Consider the following 21046-nt stretch of genomic DNA (forward strand, 5'->3'; position numbering starts at 1 on the left):
CCATTCGGTTCGTCATGTCTGGGTCAGCTCTATGAAAGTCCTATCTAATTAGTCCCATTTACCTCTTTCCTCTTAACCCTAAATTTTTTTTTTACATTTCAAGAATTTATCAACTAGCCTTTTGAAAATTACTATTGAAGCTTTCTCCACCATTCTTTCAGGCAGTGCATTCCGAATCATAACAACTCTCTGCATAGAGGAACTTCTCCTGATTTCTCCATGGCTCTTCTGCCCATTACCTTAAAATTAGTTGCGGATTCTTCAGCCTGTAGGAACTATTTTTCCCTACTCATTCTATCAAAATCCCTCATGGTGTTGAACACCTATTAAACCTTCCATTAACCTTCTTGCTATCGGGACTCCGATCCCAGTTTCTCTCACTCTCCACATGACTAAAGGCCCTCATACTTGACTTCGGTTTAGCAGCTTGTGGAAAAATTGGGTAGGTCAGGAGATGAGCTGCTCACCATCCAAGTACCAATCTCTGTCCAGTTTTTGTGGTCACCATTTTGAAATAGCTGATCCAATTTTGTTTCTGGTTGATTGTGACCGTTTAAGATGTTGATTGTGAGGAAACTCATTTTGTGTAATTTAAGATCGGGAGGAGATAACTGGGCTTTCTCTTGTTCGAGATGGCCATTATCTGGCGCTATGTGACACAAATGTGACCAGTTATTTATCAGCCTCAGCTGGGATGTTACTCTAGTCCTGCTGTACAGAGGAACATGAGTAGACCATTCAATCTCTTGAGTACGTTCTGTCATTTAGTTGCATTCAAAACAAAATGGATGAATTAAGTTGCACAGATAGATGTAAAGGGATATGATATAGTTGGGATTACAAGGTGACCAAGAATGGGAACTAAATATTGAGGGCTATTCAGTTTTTTGGAAGGACAGACAGAAAGGAAAAGGTGGTGGAGTTGCATTGTTGATTAAAGAAGATATTGATATAATATTGAGGAAAGATATTAGCACAAATGGTGTGGAATATGTATGGGTCGAATTAGGAACTATCTGGGGAAAAAAACACTTTTGTAGGTGTGGTAAACAGACCACCGAACGACAGTGTTAATGTTTGGAATAGAATTAGATAGGAAATCCGAGATGCATGTGATAAAGGAACATCTGTGATTATGGGTGACTTTAATCTGCAGATAGATTTGGTGACTCAAATTAGTCACAGTACATTAGAGGAAGAATTTCTGGAGTATATACAAGATGGTTTTCTGAACCAGTATGTTGAGGAACCAACAGGCAACAGCCCATCTTGGACTGGGTATTGTGCAATGAGAAATGATTGGCAATCTAACTGTGAGAAAACCCTTGGAATGAGTGACCATAATATGGTAGAATTCTTTATAAAGGTGAATAGTGAGATAGTTGATACTGAGACCAAGGTCCTGAACCTCAATAAACGTAACTATGATGGCATGAGGTACGAGCTGGCTATGATGGACTGAAAAAAATACTGAAAGGAAGGACAGCGGACAGGCAGCATTCAAGTAACGAATAGGTGAACTCCAAAAGTTATTTATTCCTATTTGCGCAAGAGTTTGAAGGGAACTGTGGCCAAACTAAGGGAAATTAGAGATAGTACTGGATTCAAAGAAGAGGTGTACAAATTAGCAAGAAAACGTAATAGTCCTGAGGGTTTGGAACAGTTTAAAATTCAGCAAAGGCAGACCAAGAGATTGATTAAGAAAGGGAAAATACAATTTGAAAGTAAACTAACGGGGAACATAGAAACTGACTGTAAAAGTTTCTATAGGTATGTAAAGAGAAAAAGATTAATAAAAACTAATAAAAACTTACCGTCAGAAAAGGGGGAATTCATAACAGGGAACAAAGAAATGGCTGAGGAACTAAATTCGTACTTTGCTTCTTTCTTCACAAAGAAAGACATGAATAATGTATCGTAAGTTCTGAGAAGCACAGGTTTTAGTGAGGAGCTGAAGGAAATTAGTGTTGGTAAATAAATGGTTTTGGGGACATTAATGGGATTGAAGGCGGACAAATATCCAGGGCCTGATAATCTTTATCCCAGAGTACTTAAGGAAGTGGCCCTAGAAATAGTAGATCTATTGATGACAATTTTCCAAAATTCTTTGGGCTCTGGAATGGTTCCTACAGATTGGAGGGCAATGAATATAACCCTGCTATTCAAAAAGGGAGGTAGAGAGAAAACAGGGAACCAAAGACCAGTGAGCCTAACGTCGGTAGTAGGGAGGTTGCTGGAGTCGCTTATCAAGGATTTCATGGCACAGCATTTGGAAAGCGGTGGTGTAATCAGACAAAGTCAGCATGGATTTACGAAAGGAAAATCATGCTTGATAAATCTTTCAACAAGGCCTCACAAAGCAGATCACTCTGTAAAGTTTAAACGCATGGGATCACGGGTAGTGTCTTGAGATGGGTAGAAAGTTTGTTAGTAGACAGGAAACAAAACGGAAAAATAGGTCTTTTTCTGATTGGCAGGCAGTGACTAGTGGGGTACCGCAGGGATCTGTGCTCGGACCCCAACTGTTCACATTATATATGAATGATTTGGACGAAGAAACTAAATGTATTATCTCCAAATTTGCAGTTAGTACAAAGTTGGGTGGGAGGGTGAGCTGTGAGGAGGATGCAGAGATGCTTCAGTGGGATTTGGACAAGCTGAGTGAGTGGGTATATGCATGGCATATGCAGTATAATGTGGATAAATGTGAGGTTATCCACTTCAGTAGCAAAAATAGGAAAGCAGAATATTATTTCAATGGGTGTAAATTGAGAGAGGTGGATACTCAGCGAGACCTTGATGTCCTCCTGTATCAGTTGCTGAAGGTAAGCGCACAGGTACAGCAGGCAGCAAAGAAGGCAAATAGTATGTTGGCCTTCATAGTGAGGGGATTTGATTACAAAATAAGAGATGTTTTACTGCAATTGCATAGGGTATTGTGTGCAGCTTTGGTGTCCTTATCTGAGGAAGGATAATAATCTTTATAAAAGTAATAATCTTTATTGTCACAGGTAGGCTTACATTAACACTGCAATGAAGTTACTGTGAGAAGCCCCTAGTCACCACAATCCAGCATCTGTTCGGGTACACAGAGGGAGAATTCAGAATATTCAAATTACCTAACAGCACGTCTTTCGGGACTTGTGGGAGGAAACCGGAGCACCCGGAGGAAACCCACGCAGAGAACGTACAGACTCCACACAGACAGTGACCCAAGCCGGGAATTGAACCTGGGACCCTGGAGCAGTGAAGCAACAGTGCTACCCACTGTGCTACAGTGTTGTCCTCATGTTCTTGCTATGGAGGGAATGCAGCAAAGATTTACCAGGCTGATTCCTGGGATGGCGGGACTGTCATGAGGAGAGATTAAATCAATTAAGATTATATTCATTGGAGTTTAGAAGAGTGAGGGCATCTCATAGAAACTGACAAAATTCTAACAATGTTAGACAGGGTACATTCAAAAAGAATGTTACCAATGGTAGTTGTGGTTCCAGAACTCGGGTTCATAGTTTGAGGAGGACTGAGGTGAGGAAAAATTTCTTCACCCAGAGAGTGGTGAATCTATGGAATTCTCTACCACAGAAAGTAGTTGAGGACAAAATGTTGTGTGATTTCAACAAGGAATTAGACATAGCTCTTGGGGCTAAAGGGATCAAGAGATATTGGGGCGAAGGTGGGATCAGAATATTGAACTTGATGATCAGCCATGATAATGGATGGCAGAGCAGGTTCGAAGGGCTGAAGGGCCTCCTCCTGCTTCTATTTTGTGTCTGTGAATGATGGCTGATCTCTATGTTTTCCCCATTTGCTTGCCTTTCATCCTGGAGGTTGGTGTGAGCCATTGGAAGAATCATGAATATAGCTGAATGCTGTGGAATTGTCTAGGACCAGCCTCACTCCTAACCTTAGGATGGAGAGTAGGTCATTGATGAAGTAGCTAAAAATGTTGGGACCAGTGACGCAGCTTCAGGAATTCTTGAGTACTGCAGCTCCAAAGATCATCCTCTTTTGTCTTAGGTGTGACACCAGGCACTGTAGGGCTTTTCCTTTGACTTGCATTGGACTGGGTTTTCCTTGGGGTTCTTGGTGGCACACTGACATTGGAAAATCTCACAATGGCCCAATCCAGAGGATTGGAGTAATGACCCAGAGACATAAGTTTGAATCCCACCATGGCAGCTGGTGATTTTAAATTCAATTAATTAAATACACCTGGAATTTTAAAAAATAGTCTCAGTAATGATGACCATCGTCCTAATCACCCATCTAGTTCACTAATATATTTTAGGGGAAGAAATCCGACCGTTTTACCCAGTTTCGCCTATTTGTAATCCAGACCAGCAGCAATGTGACCAACTCTTAACTGCCCCTTGAAATAGCTTGACCCAGTCATTTAGTTATATCAAAACCACTATGGCATTCACCTTACTGGCTGCAGTGGTTCAAGAAAGTAGTTCACCACTAACTTCTCAAGGGCAATTGGGGATGGGTTATAAATGCTGGCCTTTCCAGTGTGGCTCAGATCTTGTGAATGAATTACGAAAACTTGATAAAACACTGCCTTGATATTGAGAACGGCTGCTTTCACCTCTTGTCTTCATTTACTTTTATACTTGTGTCTGGATCAAGGCTGTTTTGAGGCTCTAGCAGAACCCAAACCGAAAGTCGGTGAGCAAGATATTGGAGAATAACTATCACTTGATGACAATATTGATGAGTCGTTTCAGCACATTGCTGATTGGACAGGAGCTGATGGCATGCTAATTGGCCATGCTGGATTTATCCTCTACTTTTATGGATGGATCATAACTGGGCAATTTTCCCACATTGCAAGATAGATAGGGAAGAGCTTGGCTAGCGAAGTGACTAATTCTACCATGCACATCTGGAAAGAGCAGATGTGAATATAAAATGAACACAAGATCAAGCAGAATGGACCACAGACATGAAAAGAACACTTGCCTAAGCCACTGAACACTGTGCCAGCACCAGTAGAATTGTAACCCACTAGGAGTCACAGGCCTCAGGAGAGAAGAGACAGAAGAAAAGAGAGACTTGCATTTAGATAGCACCTTTCATAAGCTTGTGATGCCCCAAAGCGATTTGCAGTCAACGTAGCACATTTGAGGTGTAGTCACTGTTTTAATGTAGGGAACACTTGAGCACAGCAAGAGGCCATAAACGGTAATGTGACGATGACCTGATAATCTGCTTTAGTGCTGTGGAATAAATTTTGAACAGGACACCAAAGAAAACTCCCCTGCTCTCTCTCAAGAGATTCTTTTACTTCTACACGAGAGGATAGACAGGGCCTCGGTTTAACATTTAATCTAAAAGAGGGGAGAATCGGTAGAAGGGGATAGAGAGTGGGTTGGCTAATAGAAAGGTGATATTATTAAACATAAGACTCGCTGTTGTTGTCTACTGTACAAATTTATCTGCACTGTGCATAGCACAGCCTGATTGCAGTTAGTTACTTGTACGCTGCTTGATGAGGTATCATTATTGCCCATTCATTGAACTCCTCACAACAAAATGCACAATTGCCAGTTGTAATTATCTACATATGTAATTTTGCTTAAGATTGTGTACACTGATTTTATTTTTATCCCAATCCCTTGCCAGAGATGCTGAGCCTCACATCGCAGCCCACCCCAAACATTCAACAGAAATTCAATTAAGAAAACGACAGCATATTGGGAGCTATCTGCAATGTATCATGATTGATGAGGCAATTCTGGAAGTAAAATATTGGGCTGACGAGATCATAGTGTACATAAATTGTTTTTTATGAAGACAAACCAGTGTTCAGGACCACCTGTTAGGGGCAGTTACTCATTACCTTTTTTTTATTTGTGTTTAAAGATTTAACCAATCGTTTGCTGGAAGGATTTGGGGTGATGCAAATTTAATCAAGTCACTGTGGGCAGTCACTAAGGGGAATGCCAAGTATTCCCCATGGACAATGAAAGAAAGTTACAGGAGCAATAGGATTATCTTCATAGATCTCAGTCATTGCCTACGAAGAAGCGGTGATAACAATGTCTCCTAACATGATTTTGCTGTGGAACAAAGAAATGGGGAAGAAAGTCCCAGATCCTGGTTCAGCCTGGATGCCTATGGACAGAGCTCTGGAGGCTTGCGCGTCAACTAATTTTTGCTTGCATCACAAGTCATTCCAATATACCTAACTATGCAGCTCAAAATGCCAGAATTTAGGCTGAAGTCACATATGAAGGACACAAATATACTCAATAACCACATCACAGAGAGAAATCACATTCATGCCTTTCGCACCAGGCCTTTTGTTTGGTGCACTTGAGCAAAATGGAGTTGGCACCAGTGAAACAGTGAAATGTAAAGTGCTAGTCCAAAAAAGTAGGACTGAAACTTTGCAGTTCACAATAACATTTATTCAGTCTGAAACTCAGATAAAGAAGCAAATGGTGGGTTTATCCCAGAACAAGAATGGAGACACCACCAGGCAGGATTCTCCTGGGTGGAAATGGTTCAGCAGACATTACTGGGCTAGTGGACGTTTCCTACTTGGTTTTCAGTTTCGCAGTTGTATGAATCCGGGCACTTTTGATCTTTCCCAGCTGTGAAGTCCAGAGTATTCAGGGGTATTTTCACAGTGTCAAAGATGCCACTTGACTTGCCATCAGGAGAGTTTCTCCATTGCTTTGGATTCGGTGTTTCAGTGGTAGCTGCTCCAAAGATGTTGCTGCACTTTCCCCCTGGTGGGTTGCTTCTTCTCGCCACAGGCTGGTTTGCACTGGAGGTCCAAAGATATTTGATGCAGTTTTGTTTGAATGAGAATACACTGGCCTGATGTTTTCCTCCACCTCGAATAAGATGCTGAATCCTCCACCAGGAGGCTGCAACACTCTGCTGGAGCTGCTGCGGCCTGTGGAGTCCAGTACCTGGTATGTGGTGGTACCTTGGGGCCGTGAATGGAGGCAGGCGGGCACACAATTGTTGGGTAGCCAATTTGGCTAATTAGTGGCAACTCAATGCCAATTGTTGGAGGCTTACTGGGATATTTAAGTCGGCCTCCAGGTTTCCAAAGGTGGCCAGGGATAGTTTAGCTGCCTGGGACTGCCTCCCAGAGGAAGACCAGGATCCAGTTCTCCAGGCACCTCAATTTTGAAGTGTCTTCTCCCTCATTTACCTGCCGTGGAATCCTGCTGCTGCTTTGCAGCTGGAAGGTCTCTCATTGGCCCTCCGGCATTAAGAACCTGCCTGCTATCCTTAATCAGGTATCGAGTCTGTCCTCTGGCCATTAAATGACCGTTTCAGGGAAAGCAATATTGAGCAATTGTTTCCCACCGAGTGCAGATGGCTGACCACCATTTGAGTCTGACAGTGGGGTTCAGAACTGTTCAGGGAAAAATCATGCTCTCAGTGACTGGAGATGAAGTGGAAGGTCTGTTAGTGAGCTCTGCTGTATTAAGAATGTCATTGGTCTACAGTGAACCACAGATTAACCTTGAGATATCCCCAGTATCTTTGCAGTAATATTTGGTGAACGGCTGAAGCAGCAATGATTAAGACATCTGGTTTGATTTCCTGCCCACTCAGGGAGGTGGCAATGTGCCTTGTTCAAGATCATTTTAACTTGACTGGCCAGTCAGGAAACCCAGGGGATCAGGTGGAACGGCAATTCCCCCTGTTCCTCCACTCTCCCAATCGGGCATTACCCTACATTGAATCATAGAAAACAATCATACAACAGAGAAGAAACACGATTGAATCCATTGTCCCTAAGCTCGCTCTTTCAAAGAGCTATCTTAATATACCCACTCTGCTGCTTTCTCCCCAGCTCCTGAAAATGTTCCCTTTTCAAATACATATCCACTTCTCTTTTAAAAGTTGTTTTTTAAATTTAGAGTACCCAATTTATTTTTTCCAATTAAGGGGCAATTTAGCGTGGCCAATCCACCTAGCTTGCACATCTTTGGGTTGTGGGGACGAAACCCACGCAAACACGTGCAAACTCCACACAGGCAGTGACCCAGAGCCGGGATCGAACCTGGAACCTCAGCGCCGTGAGGCAGCAATGCTAACTACTGCACCACCGTGCTGCCCCTTCTCTTTTAAAAGTTGCTGTTGAAATTTCATCTTTCAAACGGTACATTCCTGTGCATAACACTGAGATTAACATCAGACGGAGTGTAAACCCAGCATTGCACTCAATTCCGTCAGTTACCTGACCGTTAGTGAAAGTTAAAAGTACCTTCACTTGCCTCTAGGTTAGATGATAGCACATCAGATGTGCGGGATTCTCGAATCCCGCGGCAGAGTGCCCACGCCGTCGTAAACGCCTTTGCGTTTTACGACAGCATGAACGGGCCACTCCCACGTCTAATTCTGGCCCCTACAGGGGGCCAGCACGGAGCTGGAGCGGTTCGTGCCACTCCAGCTGCAGATCCCAGCGTGAACTGGGCGCCGCGGGATCCGCGCATGCGCAGTTGCGCCGGTGCCAATGAGGACATGCGCAGTGATGCTGGCGCCAATGCGCGCATGTGCAGTGGCCTTCAACGTGCCGCACCGACGCAACATGGCACAGGGCTCAGGGGCCGGCGCGTAGGGAAGGAGGCCCCCAGCCACAGAGGCCGGCCTGCCTTTCGGTGGGTCCCGATCGCGGGCCAAGCCACATCGGAGACGGCCCCCCCGGGGCCGCCCCCACCCCCCCCACAGACCGCCACACGACCCTTACACGCCGAGGTCCTGTTGGCACAGAGCAGGTTAGAACGGCGCCGGCAGGACTCGGCTCTTTTTCTACGTTCGCTCGGCCATCCGGGCCGGAAAATCGGCGGGCTGGCCGTGTAGAGCGGCCCGCGACCGGTGCCGCACCTACCACCCCGGCACCAATGGCGCTGATTCTCCGCAATGCAGAGAATCGCGTTCTGGCATCGGGGCGGCTTGGCCCGTTCGCGGGGATTCTCCGGCCCGGCGCGGGGCTGGGAGAATCCCACCCATGCAGTCTCGATCAGTCTCCGGCAAATCTCTCCTGAAAGCGGGGAACATCTGCGATGCCCCTTGCAGTCAAACATATTGCAAGTGTTTCACTGATGAAAGATGGCCTTTTGGCTAATGTATCAAGGGGTTAAAAAACTGTCAGGGCAGGGAAAAAATAGTAATAGAATCACAAACTCAATGGCTTCTTCAATTCCAAAGGTGGTTCTTGATAATTCTATGGAATTGTTAATGTTTTAAAATGTTTATTTTTTTCCCCCTCTTTCTCTCTTATAGGTAAGTGGATATTTCTATTCTCGCCATTCAGCTGCAGCTAATACTGGGGGTAGCCGGATTGAAGATGTGAGCAACAGTGGTCCCTGCTGGTGAGAATAAGAATCATCGGGTACTCGTTTCCAGCAAAACAAATGATACATGTGGCAATGCATGGCCCTTTGAATGAGCTGTTTGTGTGTGTAACAATCCTCATACAAGTGAATTGCACCATCTCTTAAAACAGTACTAACCACATAAAAACTATAGAGGAGTTCAAGTAGCTTAAAGGACCTAGGGCGAGATTCTCCGACCCCCCGCCAGGTCGGAGAATTGCCGGGGGCTGGCGTGAATCCAGCCCCCGCCGGTTGCCGAATTCTCCGGCACCGGAGATTCGGCGGGGGCAGGAATCGCGCTGCGCCGGTTGGCACCCCCCCCCCCCCCCGCGATTCTCCGGCTGAAGTCCTGCCGTTTTTGGCGCCGGTCGGTGGACATCGCGCCGATACCGGAGAATTTCGCCCCTGGTGTAAGAGTAAATTAGATTTGGTGGGTACAAAGTGCTGGTATGCACAAGGCCATTGTACAGATACTTAAGCTGCACAGGAATAGTATATCAAAGATATTGGCTGAAATTTAAGTTTTTTGGGCAAGAAGAATAAATATTGCTGTAACAGTAAAACTTCAATGATGCAACAATGAGTTGAATTCTATTAAATTCGTTTTGAGTGACACTACAAACACATTAAGTGCTAATATGATTGGTAGTACCTTGCCATAACACCTTTAAGTTGTTCATTCATTAAAGCACTGCCTAGACCAGCAGTGCGGAGACCAGGAAGATCTCTGAGGCCGTTGCTGCAGTTTTGGCATTTACTTGGTGAGAGAATAGGTGAGAAAATGTTCTGTTGGAATTTCTGCTCCTGTGATAACTGCCAGCAACTGCTGCTCAAAGAGCACAAGACCTTGGCTGTGACACACTGCCTCTCATGGTGGGATGCTGCAAACATACACTAAATGTCCATTCGTCTTGCTGTCTGGAGGGCTGGGGTGCTGAAGAAAGCGGAACTGCATGCCAGCAGCTTCTGGGAAATGCAGCAAGAGCGAGTTTACAAAATAGACCATCTGTGGGTTGATGCGATTTATTTTACTGTTATTGTGCCAAGTCAAATGGTCCGAACCTTTCAGTTTAATATACTTTTCAGGCTACAGTTAATTATGCTGTTGGCCAAGCAGTTTTCTTTGATATTCAAATATGTGATTTAATCTTTCCTGATGGAGGTTTTTTATTCTTCAAAAATTACAAACTCTGGCACAATGCAAATGTATTTCTTATCAAAGCTGACAACATCAGCACTGTAACTGAATAGATACACGCAGCGACGTGAAGGGCAAGTGGTACTTCAGCGTAGCCTGGGATCAGTAAGCGTCTTTGCATTTCTGTTGAATATGATAATTCTTTCATATGTTTTCCACATCAAAGGACAAAATCATAAAGAAATGTTGAACTCATGATGACAAGTAATCATGAATAAATGAGCATCTAATCAAAATGAAGCCTGCCATACAGAGAAGGAAGTTTCATTGTCAGTCTCTGCTGTGTTAGCTGGCACCTGTTGGGGAGGGCAGTTCGGGTACTTAAATTGACCTCAGTGCCCTTGGTTGGTAAAACCATTGGCTTCTAGGCTCTTGCTGGGTTGGGATCACATTTGACAAATGAACACTTGAACAATGTACCAGCAAAGATCACCCTGTTGGGATGCGGTAGAGCAGTGGAGGAGCGAGAGTGGAGGATCTGCAGAAAAATGTAAATCACAGGTTATGTGGGATATAAGAAGCTGATTTCAAAATGTTTGTGAAATTCAGCAATGTCCATACTTTAATAAAATAAAAAACTGTGCACCAATGTAAAAGAAAATCAAATTTGTTCACGTGCCAAGACGCAAAACAATTTAAATTAATTTGTTCACTGCTGTTGCAGAGCTGCTGTAAAACCTCACTATCCCAACTCTATCACGAGAGGGCAGGTATATATAAGGATGGCAGCTACATTGTAGCCAGACCTTATCTACTGGAACTGCATTGAGTTATAGGCAATGCACTTCAGCAAAGAAATGATGGCCTTGGATGGGGGTGCATCGTGGATAGACCAGAATGACACTGCTGCCCAAAATGATTGAACTATGAGCACCAATTGCATCGACTAGACTTGATTCTCTTGACTATAGAAGATTAAAGGTGATCTAATTGAGATATTGCAAATGATAACATTTTTGATCGGGTAGATCTATTTTCTGTGGTGGAAGAGTCTAGAACTGGAAAATATTAATCATAGAATCAAGACAGTGCAGAAGAAGGCCATTCAGCCCATTGAGTTTTCACCTACCCTTCGAAAGAGCACGCTATCTAGGCCCAATCTCCCATCCTAGCCCTGTAACCCTACCCAATTTTTGGACACTAAGGGGCAATTTATCATGGCCAATCCACCTAACCTGCACATCTTTGGACTGTGCGAGGAAACTGAAGCACCCGGAGGAAACCCACACAGACACGGGGAGAACATGCAAACTCCACACAGACAGTTACTTGAGGTTGGAAATGAATGCGGGTCCTTGGCACTGTGAGACAGCAGTGCTAACCACTGTGTCACCGTGCTGCCCGTAATCTACAAATGAGCGCGAGGCCACTCTGGAGTAATGTCAAGAAGCACTTCTTTGCATGAAGGGTACTGGTAACCTGGATCACTCTTTTTATTTCTTCCCTACCGCACACAATCTGGGCTGACACATCAGCACCCCTGGACTGCAGGAGCACACTCAAATGTTAAATTGAAGTGCTGTGTAATGGTCCCTGTGGATGCTTTTACATTAAAAATCAATTAAATCCTTTGCGGCAAATTGAGGAAGAGCAGGAGGGTGTCCTAACCAATTTTCATTCCTTGGCAACCATCACAACAGTTTTAATTGGTCACCAAACTCATTGCAGTTTGTGTTAACTGGATGCTGTGTTTGCCAACATAATGGTGATTAATTATGGATTGCAATTATTTGGCAGCAAAGTGCTTTAGGTCATCCTGTGGATGTGAGAGGTGCTATATAAATGCAAGTCTTTTCTTTTTATATGGGCCGAAGTTTCTTCTGTTGATCAGTGAACTCGGTGCAGACTAGGAATGGAAACTGGAATCTCGCCTTCTAATGATTCTGTATCACCAACTCAGCCAAGAGAGCTGCAAATTTTACTTTAATTATATTTCTGTTGTAAAATGCCAAGAAGGAGTTAAAACCTCTTGTGGTATCTTTTTTGGTATCAAAAGAATCTCGGTCCGAAAGCAAAGTCAACAATTGCTTTGCTCGATTGATTTTTGTTATTCAAGGATGTGTACACATTCTCAAGCAATCTCTTTTGTTCAATAAAAAATTGTAAATTTACAGCTGGATTAATATTTGCTGAGCTCAGAGTGTGGACAATGACAGTCATGTAACTTATGAATATTTAGTTAATGGAGCTGTTTGTGGTGCTGAAATAGAGCCCACCTGATCATAGTGGCAAGTGATTTTTGCAGGACATGAATTTTGAAATTTAACGTAGTAAGATTTATGCCAGGTCTATGTCAAATTTTTGAATTTGGAAAGTCCTGAAGGCATTAAAATTGCAGTTTCTGAATGATAAATCACTTGCTCCATTGCTGAAGCGCTAGGGAAGAACCTGATTGATTTCTACTTATAATCAAACCAGGGAATGCTCTAGCTGCATATCTAGTCTCTGACGGTAAGGTTAGTGATTTTGGCAGTAACCTTAAATTCCAGCCTTCGTCGTCCTCCGTGTCTCTCTTCCGCCCCCCCCAACCACCACCACCACCACCACCCCACCTTTAGTAAAATTCACTCATCTTTCCCTGCTTGTAAAACAGAAGCGCATGCCCTGCACACTCTGCTTATAGTTTTAATGTATAATTTCTCATTTCCGCTATTTCGTCTTTACATTTTTACCAGCGGTGTCAAACTAACCTAAAATTAGCAAGTGCCTGTTTTTAATGTTCACTGTTTGGTGGTTGCTACATTGAGTAATGCAATGAAATGCTCGTTAATGAGAGCTTTAAAAAACAAGTTCACAAGGAAGCCTGATGGACAGCACTGTGGTGCAGTGGTTAGCACTGCTGCCTCACAGCGCCGAGGACCCGGGTTTGATCCCGGCCCCGGGTCACTGTCCGTGTGGAGTTTGCACATTCTCCCTGTGTATGGAGTGGGTCTCACCCCCACAACCCAAAAAGATGTGCAGGATAGATGGATTGGCCATGTTAAATTGCCCCTTGGAAAAAAATTGGGTACTCTAAATTTATAAAGGAAAAAAAAACAAGGACGCCTGACAGTCAAACCTCAAGGTGAGTTCAGCATTGGTCGAATGTACTCCTGGCCCCCTGCAAAGCTATTTGGGGTTTGATTCTTTCGGTTCTTACTACTGGTCACTGTCGTGTAATATCTTTGAAAATGTCCTTGTCAGATGAACAAATAATTGGTTGTGGTGCCTCTTGCCATCAAACAGTCAATCGTTGTTGCCTCAGCACCCTGCCAGAAATGTTCAGTTTATTTTTTTAAACAGATTAGTCTAAACATCAGGGATTTCTGCACACACTGAGTTTGTAGCCTGCATCAAAACAGTGGCCGCACTTCAAACATACTTCATTGGTTGCTAAGCACCTTGTGCTATCCTGAAATTATGAAATACACGTTTACAATGCAGGTCTTTCTTGTGAATGTTTAGTTCCACCTGGGCTTAGAGGATTCTTTGGAAACTTCTTAATGGCTTTGAATGTTTGGCAGATACAAATGTGTTTTCGTGTTACTTGGATCACACACCGTGTAGCAACATACCTGTGAGAATCTGTGCATCTGGATAATTATGAATGTGAAAGCACCTTAACCACACAGGTCAAGGAAAAGCCCCACCATTCACATTCTCAGTGAGATAGGCACTAACTTTTCCAGCATTGCCCAAGACCAAATTATTCAAAAGTGCAAAGTTCCCAAGTGTATCGATTAATATAGTATCATTGAATTAATCTGAAATCCTGGCCAAGTGAATTATGTGCTTGAAAGCAAGCCTCCAAAGTTTTACTTGAATTGTCGTGACTTCTGGTGATTGGTCAATGGAAGGCCCCATATTACCTCACTTCTTTAAGGGATTTGGTCTAATATGTTGTGTTGGAAGAGGTGGCTACCACTGCTAGCCAGATCTAGTAAATCAAAGTAAACCTTGCAAAGTTGCTGCTGCAAAGATGAATTGCCTTATCATGCACCTACCCTATTTCTTTTCATAAGCAGTCCATTGTGCCCATGCCTCCAATTGTAAAGTAATTATAGTTGTAGTCTTTCAAATTTGATAGCCACCATTCTATAGTGAACAGTAAAATGGACACAATCCCATTTACTGTAGCACGCGAGTAAGATTTAGAACCTCTAATGTGTGAGTGCAAATGTATTAACATACCTTCCATGTATTATGAATCATAAATCTTTAAATGTTTACAGATATTTTCTCTGACTTAGGAGGTGTTGTGGGGTTGGAGAAGATTACAGAAATAAGGAGGGGGGGCAGTCCTGGAGGGATTTAAAAATAAGTATGAGAATTTTCAAATTGCAGGGTTGCTTGACCGGGAACAACTGTAGGTCAGCAACCATGGGGCAATGTGCAAATGGAACTTGGTGTGAGTTAGGACACAGGCAGCAGAATTTTGGATGACCACAAGTTTACAGAGTGTAAAATGAGGGAGACAAGGCCACCTGCCTAGAGGTAACAAAAACATGAACTGAGGCAGGGCTGAAGTTGTTGAAGTGATAATAGGTGGTCATAATGATAGCGTAAATATGAGGTCAGATGTTCATCTCAGGATGAAATATGACACCAATGTTGTGGACAGACTGCTTTAATCTGAAAATGGTTTGCGGTGGAGAAGAGAAACAGGAGGTGGTGATCTTTGCTTTCCAGGATGGTCCTGGAATGGTGAGCAGTTCAGTAGATGAGAGCGTGACCCCATAGTACTTTATGTGGGTCAACTTGTCATCTGGCATATTCTTTCAAGTCTGCATCCCTTGGATTTCAAGGAGCGGAGATAAGGGCTGCACTCGGGTGACTTTATAGGATTATACACAGTCCTTTAACACAAGAGTGTTGCGTGATGCAATGACCCAAATTTTAACTGCACCCATCTGGTGTGAAACACGTGAAAGGAGAGGGGCGACAGTTAAAATAACAGGAGTTACTTACCACCATGATTCTGCCACCTCCTCGCCACATCCCCTGCTATTAGAGCAGGTGAGCAGGACATCTGCAGGAAGGCAGTGGGTGCTGTATTGAATATGCAGATGAGTTCATTTTTTCATACTCCATTTAATATATATTTTTAGTGAAGCACTTTTCCCATTTGGAAGAGAGTGAAAAGATGCATCTGAAGTTCATGGAAATTGCAAATAAAAACCTTTGCGTGTGTGTGCACAGTAGGATTGCCAGCTCTCCTGGAATTTATCTTGCTGCTGGACCTCCGGTGGCAGCCATGAGCTGAGCCGGTGCACAAAAAATGTCTCTCTCCAAGAAACCTCTGGTTGTACCTTTTAACCCGTCAAATGGACACCAAAAGTGCAAAACGTTCCCCAGCTTAACTCCCATCTACTGCCTAATCGACCAGGATTCTGACGAGCTAGCAACCAGGCCGCAAAGCAGGGAGAGGAAAACCTCAACTTCAGAACAGGGAGACTTGCATAGCGGCCTAGGGCCGAATATGGTGAACGCAACAGGATCGCCAATGCCAATCCAGAAGCACTGGACTGTACTTGTTGAGTATCTGCCGCCTCAGGCTACCAAGGGGCAGCTCAGAATGTAGCTATACAATGCTGGTCACTGCAATGTAAATAGACCACGGGCTGGATTCTCTGTCTCAGCAGCTAAGTGCCAGCTGAAATGGAGAATTTGTGGGCGTTTTAAGGCGCCAAAATTGGTGCCGAACCCTCAACGATTCCGGGACCGGTTAGGGGCTAGCAGCGGTGCTGGGTGAAACTCCCGGCTCCCGCTCTGAAAACTGCCAGAGAATGGCTGGGACCCTGGCTACGCATGCGCACAGCGACGACCTGCAGCGGTTGCACCATACAGCCGACCTGCCAAATGTGATCCCACAGGCCACCCCCCCCCCCCCCCCCCGCCCCCCCCAGTTCCCCCAACCCTCACAAAAGTCTCCCCCCCGGCCAGCGGCACGGATTCTGGCTGAGTGTGGCGGCGCTGAAGACAGTCCGAAGCTGCCACGCCGGGTTTCCGACCGCTTGGACCACATGTCAATTGCGCGGTTGGGAACTCAACCCATTGGGACGGAACATCGTGGGAAGACCTTCCATTGCAACGACCTGCGACGCGATGATGCCATTTTGGAGGGGGCGGAGTCTCAAAAACCGGTGTAAAACCGGCGCCCTCCCCGATTTGGGCCTTGGAAGTGATTCTCTGCCCGATCGCTGATTACGATATCGGCGTCGGGAAATAGAGAATCCTGCCCCACTTGTCTCTTTTGTCGTATTTGTTTGATTTTGCCCGCTGTTTTTGTTTGATAACACTGATGTAAATTTCAACCACATGTATAGTAAAAGGGCGTAAATTAGTTATAACCCCTGCTATGATTGTGTTGCTATCTTTACTTGCAATAAATATGGCAGTCAATGAGGTTGCCCGTTTATCTAGATATTGATATGATATGCTTTCAGAGTCGCCAGGTATCAAATGATACTGCCACAAGGTTCAACCGGGTATCGATCAAAGAGCCAAACAACCAGTTAGTTAGTTCAAGATGAATGATACTTTATTTACACACAAGATTAACTTACACATGCAACATAAACACTACGATCGAAACTACACCTAACAACTATGACAACATGTACTTAACTTCAGGCACCCGGCTTATGTCAGAGGAACAGTGGCCTTTGTTTGAATCTGGATCTGCTGGGTCTGGAGAAGTTACTGTGGTTCAGCTAGGATCATCCGTCTGGTAGCGGGTGTTGAACTTGGACTTGCTTCTGGTCGTGGTGTTGCAGTTGGAGATGGACGTTGCCGGAGCACCAGGTCCAAAAGAGATCGAACACATGGCAGTGCCTCTCTTTATCCTTGGGGGTTTAGCGCTCTTTTGGGTGGTCCTTATGTTTGGACCCAATTAATTGTGCAGTTCTCGATCACTGCCTTCGATCTGAGCCAATAAAGGGGCAGGTGCCTTGATGGCTGGGCGTGTCTTAAGCGGTCAGTGACCTTGCTGTTTATGCTTCCTGAGTAAAGGGAGTGGCGCCGAAATGTCTGGGCTTGTATCGGTTACCTGAGTATCAGTCCTTTGTCTTACGGAGATGGGCCATTGAAATGCTAATCGATTGGGGGTTTCGATGCTGTCTGGATTCTCTGCTCACGAATATACATTCAGGCTCTGTGCCTGCCTGAATCTTACATTGTCCATATTTCCCTTTAGGCTTTGCGAGCGTCCATGTTTCTTGTTGTAAGTGGCCATCCCAGGTGGCGACAATTGACGCAACTGTATAACAACTATGTAAGATTTATCTGTCATAAATGAAAAACTTCAATAAAGCATTTTTAAAAACATGTCACCGCTGTGAGCAGCTTAGAAAAACATATAGGCATTAAAATAGTTAGGTTTTATTTCATTTTCTTGAACACTTTTGTGTATTATTTAGACAAATGTTGCGGAGGGGAGTGGTTATCAAAAAATGACATGACTGGGCGGAGCAGCTGAAAGCAGGATGTTCTGTGATGAACCCTCCAGGAATATACATCCAACCAGACTTGGCAACTCTCGTGTGAAGTTGTACAGCAACATAGCTGCAGACTTGGAAATTGACTGACATAATTTCAGCACATTGTCCCGGATGTGCTAAATTTAAAATGCAACACAATTATCTGACCCAGTAGCCCAGAAACCACATTGTCTCTACTGTGTATTGAAATGTAGCCCAGTTGCTAGGTATTGACAAACACTGACACACTTGAGTGAGCTGCCTTCAGGCTGTGTGTTACCTGCTGCTTCTGCACACACACTCCAATAAGTATGAGAGAGGGTCTGGTCTCTTTGTGTTGGCAGTCATGGGTTTAGTTCTTTCATAATTGCACAGAGATCCTGCCTCTGCTGTGCCTTTGACTTTCAAAATTGAAAAGGGAATTTTTAAAAAATCAACATGTTCATTCAGTGAATGTCTCCTTTCACGTTAATCGTTTTTAAAAAAAATTCTACTGATGTGAGATGGTCTTGCAAGTTACCAGACAGGATTTACCGAGACTTACATCTATTCTTTCCCCTTGCTTAATTTCTTCCCTCGCCCCTACTTTCCAAAGAGGTTCGATCCCACAAATATCTTGCGCTGCTTTGCGCAACTGCTTTATTTTAAATAAGATGTGTCGGCATCATTTAGTCAGCCGCGGTTCAGTCGTTTGCCCTGTGGCCTCTGAGTCAACGTTGGTGTCTGACTGAAGTGAGCAGAAAATCCAGGCTGGCACTCCCAGTGGCAGCAGTGAAGGGGTACTGCACTGGCAGGAGTCCCGACTTTCACTTCAAATATTGACCCTGCGCTCTCGGGTGAACATGGTTAAAAGACTTATCTCGGTGTCCTGGCCGACACTTATCCCTCAGTCAACATCACTCAAACAGGTTAGTTGGTCATCATCACTTTGCTGTTTGCTGTGTGTTGATTGGCTGTCACATTTCTTACATTATGCCAACACTTTGAAGTGCTTTGGGATGTCCTGAGGCTGTGATAATTACCATATATATTCAAGCCTCTCTTTCTTTCATTCAGTATTTATTCTTTCATTTGTGCAGGAAGGGAATCTCAACCTATCTTTACACAATGTCCGTATGCAGTGTTGCCATTTCAAGCAGACGATGAATGGGAATCTTTATAATCTTTATTGCCACAAGTAGGCTTACATTAACTCTGCAATGAAGTTACTGTGAAAAGCCCCTAATCGCCACAGTCCAGCACCTGCTCAGGGAGAATTCAGAATGTCCAAATTACCTAACAGCACGTCTTTCGGGACTTGTGGGGGGAAACCGGAGCACCCGGAGGAAACCCACGCAGACACAGGGAGAACATGCAGACTCCGCACAAACAGTGACCCAAGCCGGGAATCGAACCTGGGACCCTGGCGCTGTGAAGCAACAGCGCTAACCACTGTGCTACCGTGCCGCCCTCAGCAAATCTCAGATAATCAACCTTTTGTAAGGGGCAACTACAAGAGTCCACAACAAGTTGTAGAGAAAAATAAACTTATTTTTATTCAACACGTTAACTGTATACACAGCTCCAGTAGTTCCCTACTGGGCTTCTCTAATTGGTGCCTGGCTGGCCGACTCTATTTATACAATGGCACACTGCCTTAGCCAAGGGTCCACTGCCCCCTTATCGGGAGAGCTTGTATTCACGCGGTAGTGGATGATCCCTACCCTGTAAGTCCTGTGTGGGCTATAACACTACCCCACTTACTCTCTTCTGTCCTTGTTGGAGTGCAACCAGTTGTGCCGTTTCCACAATTGTTGCCACAGCTGATGTCTGCCGACTCATTGGAGACTGGAGATTCTGCATGACCCAGCTGAGACTCTGCGGAAAACAAATTGCTTCTCTCCCTAACGGTGGGCACGATTGTTAAAAGCGTTGGTCAGTTAGCAGGTAGAGAATCAGCAGCAGCTGGCCCTGTAATTTTGAAGTGTGAAGAGAGATACTAACATTAATTGATAAGATGATAATGCAGTAACATTTCATGTTCCAATTAACTTAACTGTCAAAGGATAGAAGGAAGTGGCTTTGAATTGGTTTTGCCATTTGCTTCAGTCGCGGCCCTGCTGGCAATAGTAATTCCAGCAATCAAAATATTTTTCATCGGTTCAAATAAAGTGTTGATACTGGGATAGCTCCAGTGATAAATCAATCTGGCCGAGATCAAGGGGAGGAAGGGTGAAAAAACCCATTGCATCAGTAACCATCTCCAGAAAAGTCCTATTAATGGTTTACTGATTTAGGAAGGCAGGGAGGAGAGGCAACATCAGATTGCAAACACAACTGTGCTACCACAGCAAGTGATCGATGGATTCTGTATTGATTGGTAGAAATGTTGCTTTCGTGAGTGTTGTAACCTGCCCGGATTCAATTGGCTGGCGACAATTGGTTTCCCCATGATTTATTTTGGGAATATCAGCTCTCCTAATAAGGAGGCAGGGCAATTGTTAATCTTTCAGCTGTATAAATAGAGCTGGCCAGTGTGGTTCCGGCTAGAGCGAGAGCCAGTACTGAACTGCTGGTGCTATGTAATTGTTGTTGTAAATGAAAGTTACTTTCTGCTTGACTGTGCTGGACTCTTGGTGGCCCTCACAAAAATGAGCGAAGAACATAAGATACTAGAAATACACAACAGACGAGCCAGCATTAGCTTTTTTTGCAAATTAATTCTTGCGATGTGGACGTCTGTTATGGTTCCTGAACCAGAACCCCAATTTTGGTTAAGATCCTGGATTAGAACCCAACTGTTTGCATTTGGTAAAACTATGAAGACATGTTAGGCACCACAGGAGTGATAATACTGATCATGAGACAGTTTTATATTAAAACAAACTTTAATTTCACCACAGAATGAATCACCTTAACAACAAAGAAGTAGTTTTACAGTTAACAGTTACACCATCTTAACTTGCTTCCTGAAACCTGCCTCTACATTCCAATTAAACAAACCCATATATTTCAGATACCACTTAGGTATAAAGTTGACCACAAGGTTTTACTTTTCTTGG

General features: G+C 44.1%; 1 protein-coding gene and 1 pseudogene across 2 annotated transcripts in view; one reads left to right on the forward strand and one right to left on the reverse strand.

Annotated features, from left to right (window-relative positions):
• LOC140426748 (serine/threonine-protein phosphatase 2A 55 kDa regulatory subunit B beta isoform) overlaps nucleotides 1-21046 on the forward strand; it is an 892336-nt gene that overhangs the window by 317502 nt on the left and 553788 nt on the right. The gene's annotated exons all lie outside the window — the stretch shown is intronic.
• Nucleotides 6456-7286, reverse strand: LOC140427232 (jupiter microtubule associated homolog 1-like; annotated as a pseudogene).

Source organism: Scyliorhinus torazame, chromosome 7 (assembly GCF_047496885.1).
Source record: "Scyliorhinus torazame isolate Kashiwa2021f chromosome 7, sScyTor2.1, whole genome shotgun sequence".
NCBI lineage: Eukaryota > Metazoa > Chordata > Chondrichthyes > Carcharhiniformes > Scyliorhinidae > Scyliorhinus > Scyliorhinus torazame.